Source organism: Coenobita brevimanus, chromosome 46 (assembly GCF_032717465.1).
Source record: "Coenobita brevimanus isolate Jiangsu-jjx chromosome 46, ASM3271746v2, whole genome shotgun sequence".
Taxonomy (NCBI): domain Eukaryota; kingdom Metazoa; phylum Arthropoda; class Malacostraca; order Decapoda; family Coenobitidae; genus Coenobita; species Coenobita brevimanus.
Window position 1 is genome coordinate 12109011 of NC_136999.1, and position 12233 is coordinate 12121243.

Consider the following 12233-nt stretch of genomic DNA (forward strand, 5'->3'; position numbering starts at 1 on the left):
CTAATTGTTTACCGTACACATTATATTTTCTTTAAATATATTAATGCTCCTTTACTTTAGGAGAGACATAATTATTTCTCTCTCATTATCAATTCTTTTTCTTCCTGCACAATTTTGAAATCTGTTCAACTGTATCGCACCTTTTGTCATCACATATTTGTCCACAATCATTCATGTCGCTGTTATGATAAGAAATTATACATATGAAGGCACCTACCCTGTCTCAGAGAAATGTGTAGATGCGGAAACTCATCACTAGGTCTGAGCGGTTGAAATTAGGGATGGTCTCTGAAGAAAACGGTAAGTCCGCGGTAAATTTAAACTGTGGCCAGTTTCAGGGAAGTTTGAGGAAAATTGGTATAACTTCCTAATGTGCAAACATGAACAGCTAATTTTTGCATTTGTTATTCCTAGATAATTATCCCACAAGGCTGTAGTTAGTACATAATTCAATATGGCTCGATCTGCTTTGCAAAAGGCTTGTAATAAAAGTACATAACATCATAATCTTCATACTTAGAAATTGCTGAAGTTCACATTTTCCGCGAAACCGTAGAGTAAGACACATTTGTAGCCATTTTTTGTGTGTGTGTGTGTCCGATGCTGGGCATAGACTTCACAGCCTGCTTTCAAGGCCCAGTAGTCCTCATACATACCGCACACCTCCACATGTCACGCACCGTCCATATTGAATACATGCTAGGGCTGTCTCATACAGGATTAGTGTATTGGTATTAGCGGGGGTACTTTTACGACATGTCGGCGGGTCTTTGGTAGATCAGTAAAGTCTGATTTTAACGAAATTCAAATTCTTAAACTGTTCCCTGCCCCAGCGGGCATTTGAACCTGGGTCTGTTAGAACTGCAGACCAGGTCTGTACCGACTGAGCCACCGCCTTCCCCCTGGTCGAATATCGTAAAACAAAAAAATTACAGCAGTTTTTTGTATAAGGGAATTTTATTTTTTTATCGTCTGCTGCAGTTCCTTAACATGAGGTAATACTCCTGCAAAAATTATTTGAAATTTTCATAAACTATGTATATTTAGCTCCCCAGTTCGATTACATGGTATATAGTTACTCTCACTTATGGCCAAGAAATGGCGCTGTATATGGACCACTGTGATCATGATCTGCCTGATCGTGGCGGATGTGACCAACATGAGCTGGAATCCAAATGAAAGAAACTCAGAGACCAAAGGCATGAGCCTGATGAAGGCGGGAGTAGAGGGAGGCGAAGTGAAGGGAGAGGAGTCGGAGGGGAGATTGCTAATCAGGGCAAGGGTAGCCTAGGTTGGGAATCGCTGATGATGAGACTTTTTTTTTTTTAATTCGGGTTCTTTATTATTTTACCATTCAGTACAAGCCCCAAAACTCTGGGGAACATTGTCCCTGAAGGACAAGCAAGGAGGGGTGCATAAGAGAGAGAGAGAGAGAGATAGAGAGAGAGAGAGAGAGAGAGATAGAGAGAGAGAGAGAGAGATCGGTACCTTATTACGGCTAGAAAGTATGGAAGAACTTTTTATTACAAGCACAATAATGAACAAAGACATACAATGACACATACATGGTACAACGTTGTTGTAGTAATTATCATTACATGTTCTGAGATGAGCAAAGTGGTACGTAGATACACAAGTATGTGTACATTCGTATGCAGAGAGAGGCACATATGCAAACATGATATATACACATCTGTGCATATATGTATGTATTCAAGCACATGTAGCCATAGACATACTGCATGTACAGGCTAGGTACACATGGATGGAAAGTTCATGACAGGGAGAGCTGGAGCTCCCGTTTCATCAGCCCTCAGGATTAGTTCCTGACCATTCCCCTTTGCTGAACTTTTTCACTGTCTCAGTAACACAGAGAGTAGGCCAGCATGCTCTCCAATACAAGAGTCTCTATCTTCACCAGACTACATGTACAGTACACACTACACTTCCTTTTCCAAAATTCAAAAAATTATGGCTACCCAACACACGGCCTCAGAGTCCCTAGGAGGGGGGACCATAAATGCCGCCACCTTCCGCCCCTCTCCTGGTGACAACTTGAGATGCCTGGAACCACTGTCTGACTCACTTCTTCATTTCTGCAACATTCGTGGCCTTTCCTCTAACTTTTGCTCTGTTGAGCACCACCTCTCTTCCTCTACACCTCACCTTCTCTTTCTGACTGAGACTCAGCTGTCTGAGGCAACTGAAAGCAAACCCTTTTCTGTGCCCTCCTACTTTCTCTATACTCATTTCAAAGCCAAAGGTGACTGTTATGTATATATAGGCAACGACTTTTCTTGCTCTTGTGTTCCTGAACTCGATTCCTCTGAATTCTCTACACTCTGGCTTCGGCTATCCTGTCGTTCTCTGACTAAATATATCTACGCTGTTTACTTTATCCCCTATTTCTACTAACAAAAATCCCTCGACTATCCTACTTCTACGATGGAACACATTCTATCCATTCCTCCTTTCTCTGAAATCTCCATTTTAGGAGATTTCAATGTTCACCACCACCTTTGGCTCTTCTCTCCTTTCACTGGTTCACCTGGTGAACAAGCCTACACCTTTTCTATCTTTAATGACCCAGAGCAGCTTGTACAGCACCCTACCCATATCCCTGACCGCCTTGGAGAGGACTCCAATGTACTTGACCTCTTCCTTACAACTAATCCTTCTGCTTACACTGTTAATCTTTTCTCTCCGTTGGGCTCCTCCAATCACAACCTTATCACCTTAACCTGTCCTATCGCTCCAGTTCGGCCTGCGGATCTTCCAAGGAAACATCGTCTGTCACTTTGGAGCAGCGGATTGGGAGGCCCTCAGCCAGTACTTCTTTAATTTTCCCTGGAATGATTATTGCTTCCATGGCCAGGAGCCATCTGCGTGTGTCTCGCGCATTACGGAGGTTATTCTCTCAGGCATGGAACCATACATTTCTTTCTCATATCCTTTGACTAATGCACAAAAGCCTTGGTTTAATCACGCTTATTCTAATGCTGTCGGCAACTAGAAGAGGGCCTATAAAGGGTACCAGAACAAACCCATCCCTGAATCACATCTTTTATATGTTTCTGCACGGAATTGTGCTGAGTCTGTTCTTCACTTTGCTAAAAATAATTTCATCCATATTAAATGCTCTCAACTCTCCAACTCGAATTCTTCCCAGTCCTTCTTGCACCTTCCCAAAAACCTATCTAACAACTTTACCCCATCATTCTTCCCTCCTCTTTTCTGCTCTGATAGCTCTGTAGCTTTTTCTTCTACTGATAAAGCAGATCTCTTTGCTCAGATTTTCTCCTCCAATTCCACCTTAGATGATTCTGGTGCTGTTCCTTCTTCACTTCCCCCCTCTGACTTCGTCAGGAATGTCATTAAAATTTCTTCAGCTGATGTATTTTCTACCATCACAGACCTCAGTACTAACAAGGCATATGGGCCTGATGGAGTCCCTCCTGTTGTTCTCAAGAAGTGTGCTTCTGTGCTTACACCCCGCCTAGGCAAACTCTTTCGTCTTTGTCTATCAACATGTACCTTTCCTTCTTGCTAGAAGTTTGCCATCATTCAGCCAGTCCCAAAGATGGGTGACCATTCCCAACACTCTAACTATCGTCCAATTGCTTTAACATCCTGTATCTCAAACGTTTTCGAGTCAATTCTTAATAGAAAAATTTTAAAGCATCTTTCCTATCACAAGCTTCTTTCTGATCATCAGTATGGGTTCCATCAGGGACGCTCCACTGGTAATCTTCTCACCTACCTTTCAGACTCCTGGTCGTCCTCCTTTCGGGATTTTGGCGAAAATTTTGCCATTGCACTATACATCTCAAAGGCTTTCGATCGAGTCTGGCATAAATCTTTATTTCCAAACTGCCCTCTTAAGGTTTCTGTCCTTCTATCTGTGCCTTCATTTATTGCTTCCTTTCTGGTCGTTCTATAGCCGCTGTTATAGACGACCATCGTTCTTCTCCTAGATCTATCAACAATGGTGTTCCTCAGGGCTCTGTTCTATCACCAGCTCTCTTCCTTTTATTCATCAATGACCTTCTAATCTGCACATGTAACCCTATCCACTTGTAAGCTGATGACTCCACTCTTCACATTTTCATTCGGTTCCCGCAACGCCCATCTCAGCAGTTACTTCAACAAACAAGGGATGAGGCTATGGCACACCTAATGTCTGACTTGGCTCGTATCTCTGACTGGGGTAAAAATAATCTTGTTTTTAATGCATCAAAGACAGTTCTTACATCTATCAACCTGACAAAATCTTCCACATGTGTACCCACTAATGTTTAATAATACTCAGCTTAATCCTGCATCATCCTTGAGCATGCCTGGGGTTTCATTCAATCGGGACTTATCTTGGAAAGATCATGTTACATCTCTTGTAAAATCTGTTCCAAGTGATTAGGTGTGTTAAGCCGACTCCAATCCTTTTTTTCCCCTGCACAATTGTTGACTCTATACATGGGTTTTATCCGCCCCTGTGTGGAGTACAACTCGCATGTGTGGGGAGGCTCTCCACATACAACTCTTCTCAATAGGGTGGAGTCAAAGGATTTTCATCTCATTAACTCTCCTCCTCTTGCTGGCTCCCTTCAACCTCTGTCTCTTCGCTGCACTGTTGCATCTTTATCTCTTTTCTATTGCTACTTCAATGGTCGCTGCTCCTCTGAACTGTCTGCATGTATTCCTCCATCTTTATGACGGGCGCATAGCACCCATCTAGCAGCAAAGTCTCATCCCTTTTCTGTCCAACTCTCTAATGCAAGAGTTAACCGTTACTTCAGTCCTTCATTTATGCAACAGCTCATCTCTGGAACTGTCTCCCTCTGTCTGTATTTCCTGCTTCCTATGATTTCCAGTCTTTCAAACGCAGTGTGTCCAGGCATCTTGAAATGATCGGATCTTGAATTTGGCTCTCTCATGTATTTTGTTCTTCTCTTGGAAGGAACAGTTTTTGCGGGCTAGTGGCCTTTGGTTCCCTCTTCCTAGCATAAAAAAAAAAAAAAGTATAAAGATATGAGTATGTGTACAAGTGTGCATACATATACATATGGTACGTGCACACACACACACACACACACACACACACACACACACACATATATATATATATATATATATATATATATATATATATATATATATATATATATATATATATATATATTGCCAGACGCCTCAATCCCGTTTGGGGTGGCCACAAACAAATCGCCTCCAAGTCGCCCTGTCCCCCGCCATTTCAATGCCCTGCTCCCAACTCACACTCCCCTCTCTCATATACCTCTCCACCCCATCCCTCCATCTCATCCTCGGCCTCCCCCTCCCTCTTCCCCCCTCCACCTCACTCACATACACTCTCTTCGTCAGTCTTTCACCCTCCATCCTCTCCACATGGCCAAACCACCTCAGTGTGTTCCTCATAACGCTTCCTATCACATCCACATCCACACCACAACGCTCCTTTATATCCTCATTCGTCAGCCTGTCTCTCCATGTGACTCCACAGTCTCATTTCCACTGCTCTCACTCTTGACTTGTGTCCTTCCAACAACGTCCAAGCTTCACTTCCATACGTTAGAGTTGGTATCACAGTACTGTCATGTAGTAACTTTTTCACTTCCATGCTCACGTCCCTGTTTCTTATCACTGCTTTCAAAGAACCAGCAACCTTTCTTCCCTGCTGTACCCTTTCAAGCACTTCACCCTCCAAACCTCCATCCTTATCATCACACTACCCAAGTACTTAAACGTACTCACATTTTCCAATTCCTCACCATCCAACCTCGCTGTACATTCACTGACTTCACCTCTCTCAAAGACCATCACGTTACTCTTCCCTACATTCACCTTTAGATTCCCTTTCTTACACACTCTCCCAAACCCATCTACCAAGCCTTGCAGCTCCCCTTCGTCTTCACTCAACAACACAGTATCATCTGCAAACAACAGTACAGGGAGTGTCCAAACACTATCCTCTCTCACCAGGGCCACTCCAACATCCAGTACCGTACCTTGTACCTCTTTTATTACCCCATCCATGTGCAGAATCATCATCAGACGTTGAGGTCCACTGCATGACGGGCCTATCCCTACCGAAGCAGGGACGATACAGCAAATGTATCTCTACCCAGTGGCTTAGGCTGTCTGGTAGAGACTGTATGTAGGGTGAGAAGTGTTTGTGAGTGTGATCGTAGTGTTGTAGTGGCTTTGGATGTGTATGTAGTCTGTGAACTAAGTGTAATCGGCCCACCTTAAGCCGATTGGGTGCAAGCATACTAGTATGCGACACTGGTTCAACCACAGCACCCCTTGTGTCCGCCAAAGTAGCAAGTGGCTTGGTGAACACTCTCCAAAGTTTTACAACTCTGGCGGTAGGCGAACCCGCGCTAACCAACATGTGAAACGCACACTCTACCACTGTACCACAGAGGCTCTGTATATATATATATATATATATATATATACAGTATATATATATATATATATATATATATATATATATATATTTCTCTCTCTCTATCTATCTATTTATATATATATATATATATATATATATATATATATATATATATATATATATATATATATATGCTCTAAATAGATACATATACGTAGATAGACATACAAAAACGATTTGCATTATTAAATTACATTGATTCAAAATACTAGCAGGAAGCAGTTTTATATCAGTTACCCATTCATTGATATACAGAAAACTTTGTACCGTATTTGTATTATAGAAAATGTCCATCTATATATATATATATATATATATATATATATATATATATATATATATATATATATATCCGATAATCATACTGAGAGAGAAATCTGTAAACATAATTATGTCGTCAGCTAGAGAGTAACCCGATTTCAGGATGGCTATAAATTTTTATAGTCTCGTTCGTTGGTATGCATCCTTAATGGTTAAAAACGCACCTGAAGGTCAGGTAGGGTGTCACTGAAGGAACGATCAAGTAGGTCATTATTATAACTCTGTTATCGGCTAGAAAGAAACCCTATTTCAGGATGACTATAAATATTTGTTGTCTAGTTCGTTGGCATGCATCTTTCGTGGTGAAAAACACATCTGAGGTGTCAGGTAAGGTGTCACTGAAGGAAATATGAAGTAATTTTTTTGTTCTCGTTCGGGGGGATGCATTAATAGTGGTGAAAAACGCATCTGAAATGACAGGTAAGGTGTCAATGAAGGAAAAATCCAGTAGGCCATTATTAAAAATATGTCTTCGGTTAGAAAGGAACCCGATTTCAGGATGACTATGAATATTTTTTGTCTCTTTCGTTGGGATGCATCTCTAGTGGTGATAAATGCACTTGAAGTGTCAGGTAAGGTGTCACTGAACTAACTCCCAAGCGGCCACAACGTTCCTGCTTCTGTTAGGCTCGGCAGCACTGGAATCCATTGGTTTAAATTTATTGGCAAGAAAGGAAGGTGTGAGGTATGCTTCAAGAAAGGGGCAGAATCAAGACCAATATTGATCTGTAGTCACTGTGGTATTCATCTCTGCCACAATGCAACAAAGAATTGATTCCCTGAATATCGTACCTAAGTTCTCGCTCTGGCAATACTAAGTATGAAAAAATATTAGTTTTATTTTCAATTGTTTATATTGCCTGTTGGCATAGCAAGGTAATTACAAAAGTAAATGTTCATAATAGAAATGATTTTAACCCTTTCGCTCACGCATAGGTTTCAGTAAGTTTCCCGGCACACGATTTTACTAGCCTGGCCGCCCACCCAGCCCGCCTGCACGCCACTGAAAACAAGTATTCTCGCCATATTTTCGCCACCCAAACCTCAATATACTGCCATGAAACCTATACCACCTTATTCGTCGATGTTTGTTCTAGCTGATAAGCACATTAAAAAAAAAAGAAAAAAAAAACGAATAAAAGAACATTAGGCGGCCCTGAATAAATATTTTGCAACATCAATTTCACTTCCCAACATCACCATTCGAATGTTTTCCATCATACAGGAAAATGTTATTAGAAGTTTTGATAGAGAATTTCATCAGCTTTCTAACGAGAAATATCCGGTTGTGGTACGATTTGTAGTTTTCGAGAAAATAGCCAAAAACTGAAAGCCATTTAAAACTTTTTTGTACAGGGAGCTTTTCCGCAAAACTTTTCTCGCACACCATATGTTTTTATTTCATAACATTGTGTAGAATTTCATGAGCTTTCTCATGGTCTGCGCAGATTATTGATACTCCTCATAGTTTCCGAGTAAAACACAAAAAAACACAGGGTACTCACGGTCGCGCATCACTTTCGTCTTGAGCACACAGCAAACACTATATTCCTGCCTACGTAACAACGACTTATCATCAGAGATACTAAATTGTCGTGTCCTGCACATATGTAGAACTTATTGCTCTTTATCATGATTCTTACAGGAAATCGATACGTCCAATAGTTTTCAAGTAATTGGCCAACAAAGTGAGATTACTCCTCTGAACACTGGTTACTTTAACCTCGAGAAAAAAAACAAAACATCTGAGGTGTCAGGTAAGGTGTCACTGAAGGAAATATGAAGTAATTTTTTTGTTCTCGTTCGGGGGGATGCATTAATAGTGGTGAAAAACGCATCTGAAATGACAGGTAAGGTGTCAATGAAGGAAAAATCCAGTAGGCCATTATTAAAAATATGTCTTCGGTTAGAAAGGAACCCGATTTCAGGATGACTATGAATATTTTTTGTCTCTTTCGTTGGGATGCATCTCTAGTGGTGATAAATGCACTTGAAGTGTCAGGTAAGGTGTCACTGAACTAACTCCCAAGCGGCCACAACGTTCCTGCTTCTGTTAGGCTCGGCAGCACTGGAATCCATTGGTTTAAATTTATTGGCAAGAAAGGAAGGTGTGAGGTATGCTTCAAGAAAGGGGCAGAATCAAGACCAATATTGATCTGTAGTCACTGTGGTATTCATCTCTGCCACAATGCAACAAAGAATTGATTCCCTGAATATCGTACCTAAGTTCTCGCTCTGGCAATACTAAGTATGAAAAAATATTAGTTTTATTTTCAATTGTTTATATTGCCTGTTGGCATAGCAAGGTAATTACAAAAGTAAATGTCCATAATAGAAATGATTTTAACCCTTTCGCTCACGCATAGGTTTCAGTAAGTTTCCCGGCACAGGATTTTACTAGCCTGGCCGCCCACCCAGCCCGCCTGCACGCCACTGAAAACAAGTATTCTCGCCATATTTTCGCCACCCAAACCTCAATATACTGCCATGAAACCTATACCACCTTATTCGTCGATGTTTGTTCTAGCTGATAAGCACATTAAAAAAAAAAAAAAATAAAAAAAAATAAAAGAACATTAGGCGGCCCTGAATAAATATTTTGCAACATCAATTTCACTTCCCAACATCACCATTCGAATGTTTTCCATCATACAGGAAAATGTTATTAGAAGTTTTGATAGAGAATTTCATCAGCTTTCTAACGAGAAATATCCGGTTGTGGTACGATTTGTAGTTTTCGAGAAAATAGCCAAAAACTGAAAGCCATTTAAAACTTTTTTGTACAGGGAGCTTTTCCGCAAAACTTTTCTCGCACACCATATGTTTTTATTTCATAACATTGTGTAGAATTTCATGAGCTTTCTCATGGTCTGCGCAGATTATTGATACTCCTCATAGTTTCCGAGTAAAACACAAAAAAACACAGGGTACTCACGGTCGCGCATCACTTTCGTCTTGAGCACACAGCAAACACTATATTCCTGCCTACGTAACAACGACTTATCATCAGAGATACTAAATTGTCGTGTCCTGCACATATGTAGAACTTATTGCTCTTTATCATGATTCTTACAGGAAATCGATACGTCCAATAGTTTTCAAGTAATTGGCCAACAAAGTGAGATTACTCCTCTGAACACTGGTTACTTTAACCTCGAGAAAAAAACAAAACACTCTGTTCACCCGCTTTTTCCTACAAAATATGCTCCCAAAGGCTTTCATTTTGGTAGTGAACATATGAATAAATCACTGATCTTTATCATGGATTTTACAGAAAGTCAATACCTCCAATAGTTTTCAAGTAATAGGACGACAAAGCTAGATTACTCTTCCGATCGCTACCTACTTTTACCTTAAGTGAAAAAAAAAAAAACATTGTCTTCCTCCCCCCCCTTTGCCTGAAGACTATGTTCCCAAAGCCTTATTTCTTTTCTTTTTTTATGTACAAACTGTAAGGTCTCCAAGGGTTGTTTTGATAGTGTTATAACCTACTAGACATAAAAACTCCTTTTTCTAATTACTGAGCTATACTTTGTCATATGTCAAGTATGTAGGAGAAAATGGTTATTTGTGTGAAAAATATAGGGGTATTGATAATAGGTCAATATACATTTCAACAAATTTGGAAAACTCACTTCCTCCAGGGGTGTTGATGAGCCTGAAGGACCTTGTGGGACTTGAAGATGTGGAGTTATGTAGTGTGTTCTTACCTAATTGTATTTTTACAGGAATGAATCTAGCTCGTACTGTCCCGTGTCTTAAACGATATTTATTGTACATATCCTTAAAATTGTGAATTGTTTTGGCACACGCTATTTCATTCAGTAGTACATTTCACTGATCAATTGCTCTATTTGGGAAACTGAATTTCCTTACGTCTTTATCACCTCTCTTCTTATGCAGTTTTTTGCAATGTCCTCTTGCTGATACTTCTCCATAGGTTAAGTAATCATTTATGTCTATTTTCTCCTTCCCTGATATGCATTTATACCTTAATCATGTCACCTCTTTTCCTTCTCTCCTGTAGTGTTGGTAGATTCAGTTTATTTGGTCTTTCTTCGTAGCTTAGATCCCTTAAGCTTGGTACCCATCTTGTAGCGGCCCTTTGAACTTTTTCAATCTTGTCTATGTGTTTTTTGAGATGAGGACTCCAGACTACTGATGCATACTCCAGGGTTGGTCTGATGAATGATGTTATTATCTTTCATAGCATGTCTTCATTTATGTATGTGAACGCTATTCTCATATTTGCAAGCAGTGTATACATGTTCCGTACCTTCTCACTGATGTGGTCTGCCGGAGATAGTCTGTTATTGATAATCACACTAGGTCCTTCTCTCTTTCTGATGTGTGTAGGGTTTTATTTCCTAACTTATAATCCCAATCAGGTCTTTTTCCACTTTTACCAAACTTGATTACATGACACTTGCCATTTGCCATGCATTACTCCATTCATGAAGTTTATTTAATTCTTCTTGTAGCTCTTTACAAGAGTCTGTGTTAATAATTCTCCTTTGTATTTTTGCATCATCTGCAAATATATTTAGATAGCTTTCATTTCCAGTGTTACTGTCTATATCATTTATATACACTAAAAACATGATTGGTGCCAGCACTGAGCCCTGTGGTACTCCACTAGTCACTTCTTTCCATGATGAGTAATTTCCCCTTAGTACTGTTCTCATTTCTCTTCTTATGAGAAAATCTTGCATCCAACAATACAGTTTGCCTCGAATTCCTCCTTGATGGTACAGTTTCCATGAAAGTCTTTGGTGTGATACTGTGTCAAATGCTTTCTTGAAATCTAAATAGATACTGTCCACCCATCCTTCTCTTTCCTGTAATGTGTCTGTTATTCTGTCATAGTAGCTCAACAGATTAGTAACACATGATTTTCCTTTTCTGAAACCAAACTGTCTTTCTGTTATAATATTGTGTTCTTCTAGATGATTTACCCAAGCTTTTCTTATAAGTTTATCTAATACCTTGCTTACAACACTGGTTAGTGATACTGGTCGGTAGTTGAGTGGATTTTGTCTATTCCCTTTCTTGAATAAGGGAACAATGTTTGCTTTCTTCCAAATATAAGGTAGTTTACTTTGACTCAAGGATTTCTTGAAAATTAAAAATAATGGTTTACTTAACTCCTTTGCACATTCACGTAGTACCCAACATGAAATTTCATCAAGACCATTTGCTTTTCCTTTGTCTAATTTGCTTAGCTCCTCCTGTATTACTTTTTCTGATGTTTGTATATCTGGTAGTATGTGTGGGCATGCATGTTCCACATAATCCCTTTCAAATTTTTTTTTCTCTGTAAAAACTGGTTGGGATTTCTTGTTTAGTGCTTCACAAATATCCTTCTCTTGTGTATAGGTGATCCCCTCGTCCGTAATGGATTGTATTCTATCTTTTACTTTGGTTTTGCTTCTGATGTAGCTGTAAA